Below are 19172 nucleotides of genomic sequence, written 5' to 3' on the forward strand. Positions count from 1 at the left end.
TAAACAAATTCACTAAATCAATGCATGCAGAGACTGTCAGTGTAGCGACGTGCTCTCCCTGAGGACAGCAGCCTGAATTTCACACAGAGAAATCTGTTGTGACAAAAAAGATAAATACAAATGATAATATATATATATATATAAACAGAGACAAAAACACAGACAGGGAGAGACAGAGACAGGCAGACAGACAGAAACAGAAAGTGATCGAGAGTCACAGACAATGAGAGACACAGAGAAACAGACAGAGAGAAAGGAAGAGACAGATACATGGAGAGAGACAGGCAGACTGAAAGACAGAGAGAGACAAGAGACGGAGATACATAGACAGAGAACAACAGAGACAGAGGTAGGGAAGAGACAGAAACGCAGAAAGAGAGACAGAGAGGCAAACAGACAGGGGCAAACAAACAGACAGAGCGAAAGCGGTGGGAGCGCCAATTCAACTTGTGACATTCTTCTGCCTTAAACATCTCCTACCCCACTCAAGCATTTCGATCTCTTACGTACCTTCGATCTAAAATGAAATACAAACGGGGCCACAAAGGATAATTGCATATGATAAAAACAATAAATGTTGCTGTTTAGAAGCACACACCTTGAAGTCAATGTTGTCTCTGTGTACTTTTTATTTCCTTGTGTGTTGGCAGAAAGCAGGCGGATGGCCAGGTATGAGAGGTGTGGCCCTTCCCCAGCCAACAGACAGGGTCAGACAGGTGGGTCCTTTCTGTATGCACAGAGGATATGTCAACTGGCCACTGGCCACAACGCTTTGGGTCACACAGTTTTGGGCCACAGTGCTTTGGGCTACACCATACTCTTCTAATCACTTTCAGCCTGACTAAGCTGAGCTTTTAAATAGGCCTAGGCGGTTGTGTTTCGTAAGATTTCTGTCTCAGCACTTTTAAAAAAATATTTTAAAAATTTATCTCTGTCTCTCTCTCCCTCTCATTACATGTTTCAAAAGAAGTTAATAATTAATTTCTAAACAGTTTTAAGGATTGCGTGACTCCATTTTCACTTTTCTTAGATGCTCTCAAAAGTTATCGATTCATCTAAACTGATTTCTGAATGTGTTTTCTGAAATGTCAGTAATTTCTAATTTCGGTACTGGTTCCATGACTAAACGACCAGGGACTTTCCATGTAACGCCCTGCAATTGTTGAACCACAGCAGATTCTACTAATACCACCGCAATGACCCAACATCAATGCAGGATCTTCTCTGGTGTGTGGCTTCGTCGCGGTATAACAATAATTATTATGATCCAAGTGAACTGCGGGCTCTGGTTGACGAGCAGAGTGAGCCATTGAAGTTGCATGCAAGAAGGGTCAGCACAATGCCAATATATATAGAAATAAAAAATACAAGAGAGGCAAGGCCTTCAAGACTCACTTCTGATACACTTTAAAAAAATCTAATCGTTAAAATATGTTCTGTATTTGTTATTATAAAGCTTCGGGTTAAAAGAAAAAGAAAAAAGAAAAGAAAAAAAATGTCCTAACGGTTGATTCGAACCCCGCGTGCTCGGATGAGAAGAAACTGTCTTACCCATTACACTATCATGGCCGTTCAAAAATTTAATATTTAAACATGCTTTTTTAAAGGGCGATAAATCGATTACGGTATTCGCAGTGAGAACGCTGTTTAAATCATATTATTGGGCCTATCTTGGGCATTCAAAAAATCTTTTTAAATGCAATTAAAAATTCATTTTAAGTACGCGGTAACGGAGACGTGTGGCTATCGCCGTAATCACACTGCAACATTTAGCCGTTTTCCCTGGATCTAGATAGATGTACAAGTTTAGTTACACCCGGTTGACACGGTCGATTCAATTTCTCTTTTATGTTCATTCTAGTTTTATAGTTTTCAAGTTGATATGAAAATTGAGTATTTTGTAAAATTAACATGTAGAGCCAAGTACAAGTACTTCTAACGTCGTATGAAGTGAAAAGGATTTCATTCTGAGAAAAGTCAAGACTGGAAATTTTTGCGTTTCATCAATTCAAGGGTATTAACTCTCATGGTTTATTATTTTTAACTGTGAATTCCGACTGATTCAATGGATATTTTTATGGCAGTTTGGGGCATAATCCAATAAGTGATCATGTTATCATGTATTGTCGATTGAATATAGGATAGGCAGGTCAACAACTTGAAACAAAATGGAGTCGTTCGTGTTCGCAAAGAATATGATCACGCGCTTTGAATATGTATAAATATGTGTACGCAATTGATTTTTGCCCATGACCTTCAGGGTTCAGCCAATAGATCTATAAAGTCCACTCGTCGTATTAATTTTAGTATTTTCCGAAAAAGACCACTTGGGCAAATGAATATTGTGAAAGCCCTGTACACTGAGAGTAAAACACACAAGCTTTTTATGTATTGACTATAATTTCAAAATGTAATGTTTAAGATGAGTAAGATCAGTTTAAAGCAAATTAAGCCCCCTAGGATTAATTACAGATTAATTTCCCTTTTTTACTATCTGCACCAAAACGTTTGCAAAATAAATATAACTTCCATGCTTAGCAAAAGAAGTTCCTGTTTGAACGAAAAAACTATAAAAATGACTGCTCTTGTTGTTGTGTCAGAATATCAGATCAAAGTGCCAAGTTTAGAGAATTAAAAAAAAAAAAAAAAAAAAAAAAAAAAAAAATATATATATATATATATATATATATATATATATATAACAGTTAAGTCAGTTTGCATATAATTTGGCTTCTTTTTTTTATTTTGTTGTGCCCATCCCAGAGGTGCAATATTGTTTTAAACAAGATGACTGGAAAGAACTGAATTTTTCCTATTTTTATGCCAAATTTGGTGTCAACTGACAAAGTATTTGCAGAGAAAACGGCAATGTTAAAGTTTACCACATACACACACACACACGCACACACACACAACCGTACACCGGGTTAAAACATAGACTCACTTTGTTTACACAAGTGAGTCAAAAACGAAACGAAAATGAATGCATCATCATACTATTGATTAGATTTGGGCATGAAAAGCAAGAGACAAAAATACTCAGACAAGGTTTGTTGTTTTGTGTGGTTATTATCACGTTGTTATTATCATGTGTGTTGTTCCTGATCTAATTAATCATTGTCAGTGCTGCTTTGGTTACTGTTCAAGTTACCCTATGTTATGTTTGAAATGCACACACACACACACACACATATATATATATATATGTGTGTGTGTGTGTGTGTGTGTGTGAGCAAAGACAAGTTAGACGACAACAGACACAAACTAAAACCTTTATCCATGAGTAATGTTTTTGAGTCCTTAAGATAGAGTATATCTTTTGTGTTGGTTCAGCATTGTCTTATCTCTGTCTCGCTGCCTCCTAACGTTTCTCTCACTCTGTCTTTGTCTCCGTCTCTGTCTGTCTCATTTTGCCCATGTACTAAACCAAACAATCGCTCATTGACAAAAAACAAAACAAAAAAAACACACACACACACAAAAAACAAACAAACAACAACAAAAAAACCGAGAACGCCGCAGCCTTAACCAGTGTGTTACAGTAACAGAGGCCAGAGGCGCATGATTGTTGGCATACACACACACACTCACATTCTCTCTCTCTCTCTCTCTCTCTGGCACACACACACACACACAAGCGCACACACTATGCAGACCACAGTTCCTTTATGGACCAGGCAGCTTCTGTGTACATGGGATTTGGCAATCTGTTCTTCCTGGTGGGATGAGAAGGCGGGAGGGTGTAAAAGCGCAAAGATAAAGAAGGGGATAGGGGAGGGCAGGGGAGGAGAGGGGACCCGTGCAAAGGAAAGAACAAAAGATATAAGCTAACGAGCTGGTTCAGGTGAAGCAATGAATTCCCCCTACCCCTCCATTCTGTGTGTGTGTGTGTGTGTGTTTGTATGTATGTATGTATGTACAGGCTTTTGTGTTTTATACTCATTGTGAAGGTCTTACACTGTCTACATTCGCCCAAGTGCTTTCTTTCGGAAAATACGAGATTGTACAAAAGTCAATGAATATTCAAATCTTTGTATCGTTCACTGCAGATTATATCTATTGAGCTTACACGCACATACTTTAATCAGTTAGAAGCAGACTTGATTTTAGTTTAATCATTCGTCAGTGTAAAGATGTCAACTGACGCTAAGCTTACGTCATTTTGTCTTTCCGTCACACATAATGCTACAGTTTACAATTCGATCTGTTACTGCTGTTGGAAACTAAAACTACACTGTTGTAGTGTTTGGATGAGAATAGATCAGGCATTTAGAAATTACAAAGCCTATTTTCATTGTCGACGCTTAACGACAATCACTCCACAACCAGTGTCCCTTGACGGCTTTGCCGATGTAGAAAACTGTTTCTGAAGACCATATTTAATTAAATATCTCTTTTATCGGATCAGTAAACTACAAGTATTATATACTGGCAGAATTGTCGCAATTCCATCTTTAAATCTATTCCGTTTGTGTTTGCCTGCATTTAACTGATTTAACGCAGTTTGTAATTTTCAGCGATGGACTTGTTAAAACCTGATCAGTCCAGGTGACTTAAATTAAGATTATAAGTTCATCTTAAATAATCAATGCTTCATTTTGTACTGATAATAAGGTTGGTGTTGAGCTCTTTGCTTTGCGACTTATCCGACGTAAATCGGTTCAGGGATCATTCAGAAATCTATCACTGAACACCCGAAACAAACACAGATTATTCAAATATTCAGCCCTGTAGGCCCAATTTGCTCGCAACAAGTGAGTGCGATCATTGCAGTTCGTGTGACTTGCATAAATAGCGACAGTGGTAACCACTAATAACTTTTCTACTTGAGCCTTTGTGGCTATTGCCTGCTCTCTCTCTATCTCTCTCGCTGTTACACACAGTGTGTGTCGCCCCAACGGCCAGCGTCTCACCACATTGCTGCATTGTCTTCTCTTCTCTTCTCCTTCTTATCTTCTCTTAATATTGTAATAAAACAATAGAAAAACCCTTTGGTGACTGGCCTCTACATGTTTCTGGTATGTACGCGGATCTTTTCTATCCTTTCAGTTTCAATTCAGTAATGATCTAATTTCTTTTGTACCGTCCCCTTTTATTATATACCACTCGGGTTTACAACATGGCTACACGAATATTTTATAAAGAAGATACTCAATCAACTATGAACATAACAAAAATTATACACACCCAGGACACATGGAGGTAGCCATTTGGATTTTTGACTTTCAGTATTGTGCATTCAATCAATAATTCGCAAAGAAATGATTGACAGGAGTCGAAGAAAGCCGCTGAATTTTGTTCAGAGAGAAAACTTAGAAGTCATGACCCCCCCCAAAAAAAAAAAAAAAACAAACAACAACAACAACACAACAACAAACAACAACAACAACAAAACAAAAAAAAAAACCTCTTACTGCAGAAATCTCCATGAACACACACACACAAAAATCAACTATTCCAATTTTATTGCAATGTCACACTGTCAGTTATAGAAAGTCGCACTGCGCATATGTGAAAGAAGTTACCTGACATCCGTCTGCGAACTGCACTCTGAAACAAAAACAAGAATTATGCCAACCTGTTTGTCATTGCATATATTTATCATAGCCTTGAATTCCACATGAACGTCACTGGTAAACTTATCTTTCGCTCGAAGGACCAAAACTTCTGACTTTCGTGTGCGAACTCTCAGCTGAGGCAGTCTTTGGTGCCAAGGATCCCCACTGATCTAAAAACAGACCCATCTAAAGATCAGCGGATACCTCAGGCACAACCAGGTAGGGGTTGCATGAGAAAACTGAAAGTGCCAAGGTTTCCTTAAATCTAAGAGGTTCCAAACTTTACGACATATGGGTTGGCATTGCTTCCCCTCCGCCCCCCCCTACCCCCCCCCCCCCCCCACACACACACACCCACACACACACCCACCACAGTAATTGTATTTCTCTTTTTGTCACAGCAGATTTCTCTGTGTGAAATTCGGGCTGCTCTCACCAGGGAGAGCGCGTCGCTATACTACAGCGCCACCTTTTTTTTTTTTCTTTTTTTTTTTCCTGCGTGCAGTTTTATTTGTTTTTCCTATCGAAGTGGGTTTTTCTGCAGAATTTTGCCAAGAACAACCCTTTTGTTGCCGTGGGTTCTTTTACGTGCGCTAAGTGCGTGCTGCACACGGGACCTCGGTTTATCGTCTCATCCGAATGACTAGCGTCCAGACCACCGCTCAAGGTCTAGTGGAGGGGGAGAAAATATCGGCGGCTGAGTCGTGATTCGAACCAGCGCGCTCAGATTCTCTCGCTTCCTAGGCGGACGCGTTACCATTAGGCCATTTATTTTTCACACTCTTGCTGTTTCAGCATCTCTCCCTAAGACTGATTGCCACTGAAAAGGAATCACACAGAAATGTCCATGAAAGGGTCTAAAAATAAAGATATTTATTAACCCATAAATGGTAGAGACAATTTTCTTCTTTTTGTACGTTTGTTGGCAGCAACTCCCTATTTAACTTTTTTTTATGGGTGGAGTCAATACTATTTCGGGGGTTGATAGTAGAACACGAGTGTTATCCACTTCCTGTTATGAGAAGGCGATAGACATTGACAGTCAATTCACTTTTAAAAGGTAAATAATTACTTTCTTCGTTTCAGATAATTATCAGTATACGCGGAAAATATTAACACCTTATGAAAATAAATATAAGAAGAAATACAGTAAACCAAGCACAGATTGTTATTTCCCTTTTTTTCCCCCATAGAAGCCTTTTCAGACTTTCAGCAATAGGTTATTTTTATGGTTTTATTTTTTCATTATTATTTATAGCTAAAACTGGACTTTGGAAAGTTTGGTCAGTCCCGGAGTAAATCTTTATCTTTGTCTGCCCGTCTCTCCATTTGTACAACATGTTTAGAATCAAATGATCATTAGAATGTATTTGTACTAAAGAAATAAAATTGAATATAAAGGTAAAAGCCTTCACCGGTGTGCTATGGGAAGCAAGGCTAGGGGTGTATGAGTGCTGGCATTAAGGCCCTGGTCATGGTGCGCACGCACGCGTACACACACCCACACACACACAAACATACACTGTAGAACACTGTCGCTTTAACCAGGCCCGTGCGGCATCTTATTATAAAACTGCTCTTTCTGGTGTAGTGGGGAGGAGAGACCGTGTTGAAAAGGAGGGAAGGATGAGCCCGTGGGAAAGGACTGACGAAGAGGTAAAGCTAAAGAACAAGGAGGAGATTTGTTTAGTGGGATCCACGCCAAAGCCCTTTCGTTCCAATTGCTTCTCTCTCTCTATTTTGTTCCCTTTCTCCTTTCCATTCACTATTCATCTCTCTCGTTCCATCTATCTCTCCGTGTAAGAAAAAGATTGTCTAACACATTTTTTTCATGATGTTACGAAACGAAGTCTCGTTAAAACGGCATTTCAAATATCTGTCTCTAATAAGAGAGGGTATTACATTCCAAAATCGGAAGAAGGCTGTAACGGACAGTAAAAGGCTAATAGTTTTGTTTGGAAGTGTTTGGTCTGGGCAGACGTTTAAACAGGAATACCCGTTGTGGCGAAGATAGATACTAGCCTAGAGACGACCGGTCAATACTGTGCCCGCCTGGTTGAGTTCAGTGACCGGTCATGTGGACTATAGGAAGAATACCACGAAACAGTCATTGAAAATTGTTTTTGCTGACTTAGGCAACTGCTGTTCCATTTTTTTAATCTCATTTTATGCAATGACAGAGCAACAGTTAATACCATTTCTACGGTTTTCTCATTTGAGTATATAAACGTTGATGTGTTCGTTCCACTGTTAAGCAAGAACTCGTTGTACCAAACCCGTTGACATATTAAATAACTCTACAAACCCAACTTAATTCAAGTTCCATAATATCCTACAGATGAAGTTTGGTAATACTGAAAGCAATCCTGGTCCTTACGAGCGAGGTGAACGCTGTCAAATGAAAAACTGTATAAACCAAATGATGAAGAATTCCAGCTTGAATGAAAATTTCAGTTCTCCGAATTGACTCCAGCAGAGTTATAGTAGACATTTATTTCATTCTTCGCTCGACCAGTAGCCTATGTTGACAACTGCATTAATCAGCTTCAGCTGATAGCGTTGACCACGCGTTTGAGGGAACATACAGGTTGTGTTGTTGAATGTCAGTCAACCCTGTTTTGACACGCCAGGTGCCATGGGTGAAAGGTGTGCCCAGCTTGGCAATACTGGCCTGTGGCAGTTTCATAGGTGGGGAGGGCGGCAGGCGCCGCACTAGGAAGGTCAAGTCAGCCGCTGAGAGAGACAGATATGGCACTGTTGGTGTGTCAACATGGTAAGAACCAGGTTCACAGCCATTTAGGGGAACACAGTCATACTCATGAGGAATGAGGGGGGGAAAAAATCACGGGTTGCGGTTTTACACAGTGAATAAAGGAAGTGTAAAGTCACACGCATACGCTCACACACTTTAGGTGGTGAGTTTGGCCATGGGCTTGACATGAGCTGCTTTACGTGACTATAATTTCTGTTTGATTATCAGTTTACAGCTATGAACAATTGTATAAGTATTTGACTTCATCACAATTCTTTATATTTGTGTGCATTAAAAGATTTCATTTCAATTCTTGACTCACTTGTGTAAACATAGTGAGTCTCTGTTATAAACCGGTGTTCGGTTGTGTGTGTGTGTGTGTGTGTGTGTGTGTGTGTGTGTGTATGTGTGTGTGTGTGTGTGTGTGGCAATCTTTAACATCGCCATTTTCTCTGAAAATACTTTCTCTGCCAATACCAAATTTGACTTAAACATAGTAGGAAAAAAAATCTTGATTGTCATACCAATCATGGGTTGTAAGTCACCCGAAAAAAGAAATACAAATTCTGGACAAAACACATATAGTTACACTAACTGCACCTTCGACGTGTTTACGGAATATGGATATTCTAATGTTAATTCTCTGAATTAACTAGAGTGGAAAAAAAACAGAAAAACTGAATCAACTGTTTCACTGAATTTCGGTCAGCCTTGTCTAGGCTGGTCTGTGCATATTTTGTTTTTTTCTTGTTCACAAAAGAAAAAAAATCGGGACAGAACACATACAGTGACACTAACTACATCATCAACGTGTTTACTGCATATGAATATTTTAAAGTGGACAGTGATTTAACTAGAATGTACACAAAAGAGAAATTGAATGGACAGGCATAGTTTCCGAGTGTAACTGACCTGTCGAACACGGATTTCCGCAGGTCTAAAGAAAACTGCTACATGTTGCTGCGTGTTTGAGGCGATGACAACGTATCCTTTACCACGGACTTAAAGAATTTCTCAAATGCCGGAGATATACGAAAATAGCATGATTTAAACGGCGATATCACCTCGAATACCGTAACCGATTTATCACGCTGAAAAACAACCAACAACATGATTTAATACTGTTTTTGAACATCATTCGTAGACGCAGGTTAACGTTGTGTGTACGACTGTTTCCTCTCACCCGAACATGCATGGTTCGAATCTGCTTTAAGGTGGTTTTTGTTGTTGTTCCTGTTTGTTTGTGTGTGTGTGTGTGTGTGTGTGTGTGTGTGTGTGTGTGTGTGTGTGTGTGTGTTTTGTGTTTGTTTTTTTTTTTAACCCGAAGCTTTATAATATCACACATTGAAACAAAACACAAAAAAAAAGAAAAAAAAGAAAAAAGAAAAAAAAGAATTATTAAGAATTATTAAGAATTATTAAAATTTTGTTTTATATTTTCTAAAAATCTTTTTTAAGTGTGTATCACAAGTGAGTCTTGAAGGCCTTGCCTCTCTTTTGTTTTTTCATATTGCCGCATCATTGACTAATTTCAGCAATACGCCAAAAAAAAAAAAAAAAAAAGCACTCACATCAAATGCGATGTAGATTTGTCCACTAACGAATACGTGCGGCGCTTATAGGTTTTGGCTGTAGTGTGTGTGTGTGTGTGTGTGTGTGTGTGTGTGTGTGTGTGTGTGTGTGTGTGTGTGTGTGCGTGCGTGCGTGCGTGTGTATGTGTGTGTGTGTGTGTGTGTGTGTGTGTGTTAGGTTTCGCGGTCGGCAAATGCCGCAGTCTGGAAGCTTGAATCATATAAAACTACCGTCGAATCGCAGTACTAAGCAGGTCTGCGAAATGTTACCCGATGATGGTGGAAAAAAGAAAGAAAGAATGAAAAAAACAAAAAAAAGCAAAAACAAAAAGAAAACAAACAAACAAACAACAGGAGAGAGGCAAGGCCTTCAAGACTCACTTGTGATACTTACATACATTACGTGTTATTTACTTCCTTTGTTTAGTTTAGATAAGTTACTTCCCTTCTTTCGTTTCCTTGGTTACTACTTCCGTTTTGGCTCAACGGATCGTCGAAAGCTGTATTAAAAGTCGTGGGACTTATCTAAGAGTTTCCCGAGTTTTTATTTATACAAAACCATTTGTTGTACACTCTACATTGGTGACCCCGTTCCAGAACACGTAAGAAATGGCACAAGAGTCTCCTGAAGCAAACATTCTGGCAAACTTGGTAACTCAAATGCAGACTCTTGTTAGTCAACCCACTAACGAAGTGAATGCAGTGTCTGTGAAGCTCCCAGAATTCTGGATTAAATCTCCAGAAGTGTGGTTCGCGAGGGTTGAAGCCCAGTTTGGCACCAAAGCTATCACACAAGATCAAACAAAGTATGACTACGTTGTCAGTGCTCTTGACATCAACACTGCAGATGAAGTGCAATCAATTCTCCTCAATCCACCAGCTGTAAACAAATATAACACTTTGAAAAGTGCTCTCATCAAGACCTTTGGAAAATCCCAGGCCCAGAAAGATGCAGAGTTACTCAATCTCAATGGACTGGGTGACAAACGTCCTACTGCCCTCATGCGTAAGATCAATGCACTGAATGATGATCCACAGACACTGAAGCGTGCACTTTTTCTGTCAAATCTTCCTGACGACATTCGTAGCATTCCCGCAGGACATAACATTGATAATGTAGAAGAGCTTGCTGAAGCTGCAGACCGTATCTGGGAAACACGCACTGCAGGTGCCCAACAGATTTCAGTGGTTCAACCTGAAACATATGGTGTGACCATGGGCCCATCTGTGGAAGCTGTATCTGCCGCTAAAAGATTTCAGTGAAACTCCCGCTCACTTCATCAGAGTAATTCAATTCCAGCTTCACGATCAACAGCACAGTCCTCTGTGTGTTTATACCATCAGAGATTTGGACCAGATGCTCGTCACTGCCAGCCTGGTTGCAAGTTTGCATCTCTTCTGAAGAATAAACAAGACACATCATTGTCGGGAAACGACAAAGCCGGTCACTAAACGTGGTAGGGGCCGGCATTTCAAACTCAAACACGTTCTCTGTTTTAGATCGCCGCACTGGACAATTCTTCTTGATCGATACTGGTGCTGACGTGTCGGTGTATCCTGCCTCTGCACAGGATCGCAAGACTAACCCACCTTCTGCACCCCTTCCTGCTGCAAATGGAACTTCCATCAAAACCTGGGGCAAAAACAACATTACTTTAGAAATCAGTTAAAAAAAACTCTATTCACATGACTTCTATCTTGCTGATGTCACACGCCCCATTCTTGGTGCTGATTTTTTCATCGCTCACTCACTCATCATTGATCTCAAGGGCAAACGTCTCCTGTCCCTAGACAATGTTTCCACTTCACTCAAAAACACGGATGCACCTTTGTCTGTGGCTGGTCTTTCATTTCTACCACACAATGCTTACTCTGATCTGCTTCAACAGTTTCCAGAATTACTGACACCACATTTTGACTCCACCGTCAACAAACATGGTGTTGAACATCACATCATCACACATGGCCCACCAGTTCATGCCCGTGCCCGACGCTTAAACACAGAAAAACTTGCAGCTGCCAAAGCTGAATTCCTGAAAATGGAAGAGATGGGTATCATCCGTCGGTCCAACTCCCCTTCGTCTTCACCCCTACATGTGGTTCCCAAGTCAAATGGCCAGTGGCGACCCTGCGGGGACTACAGACGCCTCAACACTGCTACCAAAGATGATCGATACCCCTTGCCTCACATTCAGGATTTCAGCAATCATTTGGCAGGATGCACCATTTTCTCCAAAATTGATTTGGTCAGGGGTTATCATCAGATTCCTATGGCACCATCTTCTATTGCTAAGACTGCCATCATCACACCTTTCGGCCTTTGGGAATTTCTCTGCATGCCTTTCAGCCTCAAAAACGCAGCCCAGGCTTTCCAACGTCTCATGGATGGCATTCTAAGGGACATTCCCTTCACTTTTGTCTACATTGATGACATCTTTGTAGCAAATCACTCACATGAGGAACATCTTGAGCACCTGAGACAACTTTTTCAGCTCCTTTCAGCCAATGGACTAGTCATCAACAAAGGCAAGTGTGTTTTTGGTGCTAGTGAGTTGGATTTCCTTGGGCATCATGTCACGGCTCAAGGAATACGTCCACTCCCTGACCAGGTAGCTGCCCTCCATGACTGTGCTGCACCTGCCGACCGTACCAGCCTTCAACGGTTTCTGGGGATGATGAATTACTATCATTGTTTCATCCCACATGTTGCAGACATCATGGCTCCACTTCATGCCCAAGCAAGCGGTAAAGGACAATCCATTGACTGGTCTGCAGAATGCCAAACTTCTTTTGAAAAAGCCAAAGAAGCACTCAATGAGGCGGTGCTCTTACATCACCCCCAAACAGATGCACCAACAAGTCTTACAGTGGATGCATCCAACACTGCTGTAGGAGCTCAACTTGAACAACGTCAAGGCCAGTCCTGGGTACCTCTTGCCTTCTTCTCCAGAAAACTTTCAGAAACAGAAAAGAAGTACAGTGCCTTTGACCGTGAACTTCTTGCAGCTTACAGTGCCATCAAACATTTCAGACATTTTTTGGAAGGACGTTCTTTTGCTCTGTACACGGATCACAAACCCTTAACATCAGCTCTCAAGAGTCAAACAGACCGATCCCCTCGTCAGACAAGACATCTTTCCTACATTGCTGAATTCACCACTGACATCCAATACATCCAGGGCAAGTTCAATGTGGTAGCCGACGCCCTTTCACGTTTCAGCACCAACTCCATTGCAGAAGAACGCTGCATTTCCTCTGTGGGTGACTTCAATCACCTTGCTGAAGATCAAGCTCAATCTGATGAGATGGAAACCTATCACACAGCTGCCACTGGTCTCCAGCTACAAGATGTTCAGCTTGGGACACTCACCCTGCTGTGCGATATATCCACTGGTGTCCAGAGGCCAGTGCTACCAAAGTCCTGGACACACTGTCTTTGACAACATTCATGGCCTCTCTCACGCAGGTGCACGTCCGACTCAACGAGCTATCAGCCAACGTTTTGTGTGGCACGGTATGAAACGTGACATACGCAAGTGGTGCAAGGAATGTCATGCCTGCCAAACCTCCAAAATCCATAGACACACAAGAGCACCACTAGTAGAACGTCCACTACCAAATACCAGATTCTGCAGTCTGCATGTGGATCTTGTTGGACCTCTGCCAACCAGCCAGGGCATGAACTATCTCTTCACCATTATTGACCGTTTCACCAGATGGCCAGAAGCCATTCCCTTACCAGATGCTCATGCTTCTACTTGTGCTACAGCTCTTGTTCACCACTGGATCGCAAGATTTGGGGTTCCAGAAGACATTATCTCAGACGTGGCAAGCAGTTCACCTCAGCTCTTTGGACAGAGTGCAACAAGCTTTTGGGCATTGAGACACACACGACCACAGCCTATCACCCCCAGGCGAATGGCATGGTTGAGCGCTTCCATCGTCAGCTCAAGGCAGCACTCAAGGCATGCACTACTGGCCCTGACTGGGTTACAGAATTACCCATGGTTCTGTTGGGAATTCGCTCTTCTTGGCGTGTGGATCCTGACTGTTCTCCAGCTGAGCTTGTGTATGGCTCAACCCTTCGCCTTCCTGGTGAATTTCTTCAACCACTTGAAGCACAGACTGTTGAACCAGACTCAACATTTCTCAAACATCTTCAGCACACCATGCGCTCCGTACAACCTCCAGCACCAAAGTTCCATGGACAACAGTCTACCTATGTACCTGCAAATTTGGCCTCAACAGGTTATGTCTACGTCCGAACTGACTGTCACCGACATCCATTTCAGCGACCTTATCAAGGCCCTTATCGCATCATGGACACCAGTGACAAGTTCTTCACCCTGTACATCAAAGGCCGCTCAGAGAAGGTCTCAATCGACCGACTCAAAGCTGCTTTTGTGACACCACTCACATCTTCAGATGACAAGAGACTGGGTTCATCTGCTGAAGCATCATCGTCATCACTACTGCCAAAAACCTCCACAGAGTCAATGACTGTACCATCATCATCCCCAGTCATACACCCAGAAACCTCGACTCGCTCTGGTCGAATTTCACGGTTACCAGCAAGATTTCGTTAACAGTCATTCTCATTCACTCCTTGACAATTCTTTTGTAGTTGTACTCCGCTGGGAAGGGGGTGATGTAGCGTCTCACTCTTACGTATTATTTACTTCCTTTGTTTAGTTTAGACAAGTTACTTCCCTTCTTTCGTTTCCTTGGTTACTACTTCCGTTTTGGCTCAACGGATCGTCGAAAGCTGTATTAAAAGTCGTGGGACTTATCTAAGTGTTTCCCGAGTTTTTAGTTATACAAAACCATTTGTTGTACACTCTACAAGACACTTTAAAAAAAATCTAATCGTTAAAATGTGTTCTGTATTTGTTATTATAAAGCTTCGGGTTAAAAAAAGAAAGAAAAAAGTCCTAACCAGATTCGAACCCCGCGTGTTCAGGTGAGAAGAAAGTGTCTTACCCATTACACTATCATGGCTTCTTAACTGACGTTCTTAATTTAATATTTGAACATACTTTTTTTAAAGGGCGATAAATCAGTTGCGGTATTCGCAGTGAGAACGCTGTTTACATCATATTATTCTGGCGTAACTTGGGCATCAAAAAATCTTTAAGGGCAATAAAAAAAATCTTTTTAAGTCCGCGGTAAAGGAGACGTGGCTATCGCCGCAATCACACTGCAACATTTAGCCGTTTTCTCTAGATGTAGATAGATGTACAAGTTTAGTTACACCCGCCGGGAATGTAGTACGACACGGTCGATTCAATTTCTCTTTTATGTTCATTCTAGTTTTATAGTTTTAAAGTTGATATGAAAATTGAGTATTTTGTTAAACTAATAACATGTAGAGCCAAGTACAAGCACTTCTAAACGTCGTATGAAGTGAAAAGGACCTCATTTTCAGAAAAGTCAAGACTGGAAATTTTTTCGTTTCATTAATTCAAGGGTATTAACTCTCATGGTTTACAATTTTTAACTGTGAATTCCAACTGATTCTGTGTATATTTTTATGGCAGTTTGGGGGCATAACCCAGTAAGTGATGAGGCGTTCACAAATCTTTCTCTGAATAAATATTTAACGGTCTCCTTCTCCAACTTTCCATCACATGTTATCGTGTATTGTCCATTGAATATAGGATTGAACGGGCAGGTCAACAACTTGAAACAAAATGGCGTCGTTCGCGTTCACGAAGAATATGAGCACGCGCTTTGAATGTGTATAAATAAGTGTACGCAATTGATTTTTGCCCATGACCTTCAGGGCTCAGCCAATAGATCTATAAAGTCCACTCGTCGTTTTGATTTTAGTATTTTCCGAAAAAGACCACTTGGGCGAATGAACATAGTGAAAGCCCTGTACATTGAGAGTAAAACACAAGCTTTTTAATTATTAAGTATAATTTCAAAATGTAATGTTTAAGATGAGAAAGATGAGTTTAAAGCAAATTTTGTCCCCTAGCATTAATTACAGATTAATTTCCCTTTTTTACTATCTGCACCAAAACGTTTGCAAAATAAATAAAACTTCCATGCTTAGCAAAAGAAGTTCCTGTTTGAACAAAAAAATGATTAAAAAAAAAAAAAAAATTCCCCCCCCCCCCCCCCCCCCCCCCAAGCACAAAAAAACCGGTCTTGGTTGTAATCCACTGTGTTATCAACGGCCTGAAATTGAACGAGCTTGAAGAATTACGCAAATCGTTTGTTTGCCACAATCAAAGAAACTGCGCAGAAAAATACCCGAACCAAATTCGTCATGAGCAAAATAACATCAGTAAAGGATTTAAAAAAAAAAAACACCCCCCCAAAAAAAACAAAACAAAAACAACAACAACAAAAAAAAACACAACAACCACCCAGGAATCAGAAGACAGTTTAATGCGATGGTCAATTGCCCGGGACATGCAGATGTTAAGGGAAATGAGCGAGCTGACAGACTTGCTGGTAACGCAACACCAACGAGCGGCCTACATCTAGGAAAATCGGAAATCCTCAGAAAAGTCAAAGAATATCAAAAAGAACAGGTACAAGGCCATCACACCATCGATCGCCTCAAAGAAATAAAAGCAGAGAGAGGGTGCGGCCGCAAGTCCAACATGAAAGGTAGAGCACGATGCTTTGCGAATCAAACAAATATCGGCATCATTTCCAAACCAACATTGCGCAAATTTCTTCAAAACGGAACAGAGTCTCTGTGGGCTTTTCCAAATGCAATATACTGAACAACACGTTCTTGACATCAGAGATCTTTTCCCATCCCTCTTGCGGCCAATCAGTGGCAGCCTCTGTGCGTGTGTGTATGTGTGTGTTTGTGTGTATGTGTGGGTCTGTGCTTTTGAGTGTGTTTTTGCATGCGCGAGAGTGTAAGTGTACACAAGTGTCAGGAGAGTTCTGTGCACGTGGGTGCATGTGTGTGTGTGTGTGTGTGTGTGTGTGTGTGTGTGTGAGGGGGAGGTGGGGGTGCGTGGGGGAGGTGGGGTAGAGGATGAGGTATGTGAGTGTATGCATGCCTACACTGTGGGAGCAACAGGATATTGGAACGTATATATATATCTTTGTATATATGTGTGTGGGGTTGGGGGTGGGAGATATGGGCGTATGTGTGTGTGCTTGAACAAGTAAGTGTTCATCTCTGTGAGTGTGTGTGTGTGTGTGTGTGTGTGTGTGTGTGTGTGTGTGCCATGGAAGCTGCGATACGTAGACTAGAAATGAGTGTGCGGAGGAGGGGGGTAGAGGAGGTGCAGGGTAATGTGTGTGTGTGTGTGTGTGTGTGTGTGTGTGTGTTGGAGCTCATGTACGTTGATATGTATGTGACTGTGCTTTCATATCTGTGAAACTGCATGTTTGGTGCATATCTGTTATGCATGTGTGGGTGTATGTGTGAATGTGTGTCTTCATGTTTTACATTTATTTGCTTATTTATCATCATTGTTGTCTTATTTATTTTATTTTTTTAAATTATTATTATTACTATTACCTTTTTCTATATTATAATAATTATTTATTTATTTATGTAAGTTTATCTATTATTTATTCACCTTTTTTTTCTTTTTTTTCTCAAGGCCTGACAAAGCGCGTTGGGTTACGCTGCTGGTCAGGCATCTGCTTGGCAGATGTGGTATAGCGTATATGGTTTTGTCCGAACGCAGTGACGCCTCCTTGAGCTACTGAAACTGAACTGAAACGGTCAATTCTGAACTGTACGGTGTAGTCAATATCTCATTTGTATACAATAGTAACTTGAAAACATCATCTTCGGGACGGCGTCTGTCTGAACCAGAGGGGGACCAGTCTACTGGCAGGCAACGTCGGGCGCCACGACCGAGATCTGCTGTGGAAGAGACCGAGACGACCTGCACGCCCCTACAGTTACCATCCACACCAGTTCTATCCCGTCCGCCCTAGCCATGACTGGTACAACATTTACGACATCTTGACAGACTGGTCCATGTTTTGCCACTTACATCATCTTAAACGCTACAACCAGTGTTGACTGTTTCCGTCACCAGCACCACAGATCGAGACAATATTGCTGAGTTTTCTGCACTTCGCCGTTACTAACACAATATCAATTCCTTATACGTCAAACATTTCACCATTATGTTTTTCTTGTTCCTAACTAGTACCCAGTCTTTCTTTTTTTTCTTCTTTTTCCCCCCCCACATTTTACATACAATTTTGTTTTCTTTGTCAATCGGTTAAACTGTTAGAGAGTTTGGACATTTTCGTGTCACCAATGATGGTGTATAAATGATTTTTCGTAGTCAAAGATGACTGAAAACGAAATCAGAATCTGCCAGTGGAACTGTCCTTCCATCATGACGAACTATGACCACTTAAATCAATATCGAGCAAGACAAAGCTATCAAGTTATATCCGTACCTTCAGTCACTAAATGTGGTGGTGGTGTGTGTCCATCGAGATCAATGATGACCATCGTTGTCATCCAGCTGGGGGAGGGTGGTGGTGGTGGCGGGGGGGGGGGGGGGGGGGGGGGATGCACATGAGTCTATCTGTGAATGCAGATGTTCGCAGACAGTTGGGGCAGGCAAAGACAGGCATATCATTGTCAGGGAGCTTGTTTGCCCGTGACTTTCTGGCCTGCCTCTTCTGAACAGCTGTAACACTCCTGTTGGCCTCGCACAACTTGGCGCCTTTGTGCACAGCAGCGCGCCATTTGTCACGGTCCATTGCAGATTCCTCCCAGGGGTCAGGGTTGATGTCAAACGCTTTCAGAGAGATTTTCAGAGTATCTCCGAAGCGCTTCTTCTGGCGTCCGTGTGATCTCATCCCTTGTTGCAGCTCGCCATAGAAGAGCCTTTCGGGCAGCAGATGGTCTGGCATGCGCGCCACGTGTACAGCCCAGCGAAGCTGGGACTGCATCAGGATGGTGTCGTTGGTACACTGTCCAAGTTTCGCAGGCGTACAGAAGTGTGGGGAGAACTACTGCTCTGTAGACCTTTAGCTTGGTCTCAAGACCAATGCCTCTTCTGTTCCAGACATTTGCATAGAGTCTACCAAAGGTTGCGCTTGCTCTTGCAATCCTGACGTTCACTTCATCGTCGATGGTCGCATTTCGTGACAGTGTGCTGTCAAGGTATGTGAACCGCTCCACCGCACTGAGTCTCTGACCGTTGACTGTGATGTTGGGCTCAACGTGGGGTTTCCCTGGGGCTGGCTGATGGAGAACTTCAGTTTTCTGCGTGCTGATGGTAAGGCCGAAGTTCCTGCTGGCAGTGACAAACTTATAGACGCTGAGCTGTATGTCAGCTT

General features: G+C 41.7%; 1 long non-coding RNA gene across 1 annotated transcript in view; it reads left to right on the forward strand.

Moving 5' to 3' along the window:
* The first annotated feature begins 652 nt into the window (after positions 1-652).
* Positions 653-19172, forward strand: part of LOC143298378 (uncharacterized) — a 48060-nt gene continuing 29540 nt past the window's right edge. Inside the window, exon 1 of the long non-coding RNA XR_013057373.1 lies at positions 653-716. This is a non-coding gene — a long non-coding RNA (uncharacterized LOC143298378). The remainder of the gene's footprint in view (positions 717-19172) is intronic.

This window comes from Babylonia areolata, chromosome 23, assembly GCF_041734735.1.
Source record: "Babylonia areolata isolate BAREFJ2019XMU chromosome 23, ASM4173473v1, whole genome shotgun sequence".
NCBI classification, from domain to species: domain Eukaryota; kingdom Metazoa; phylum Mollusca; class Gastropoda; order Neogastropoda; family Buccinidae; genus Babylonia; species Babylonia areolata.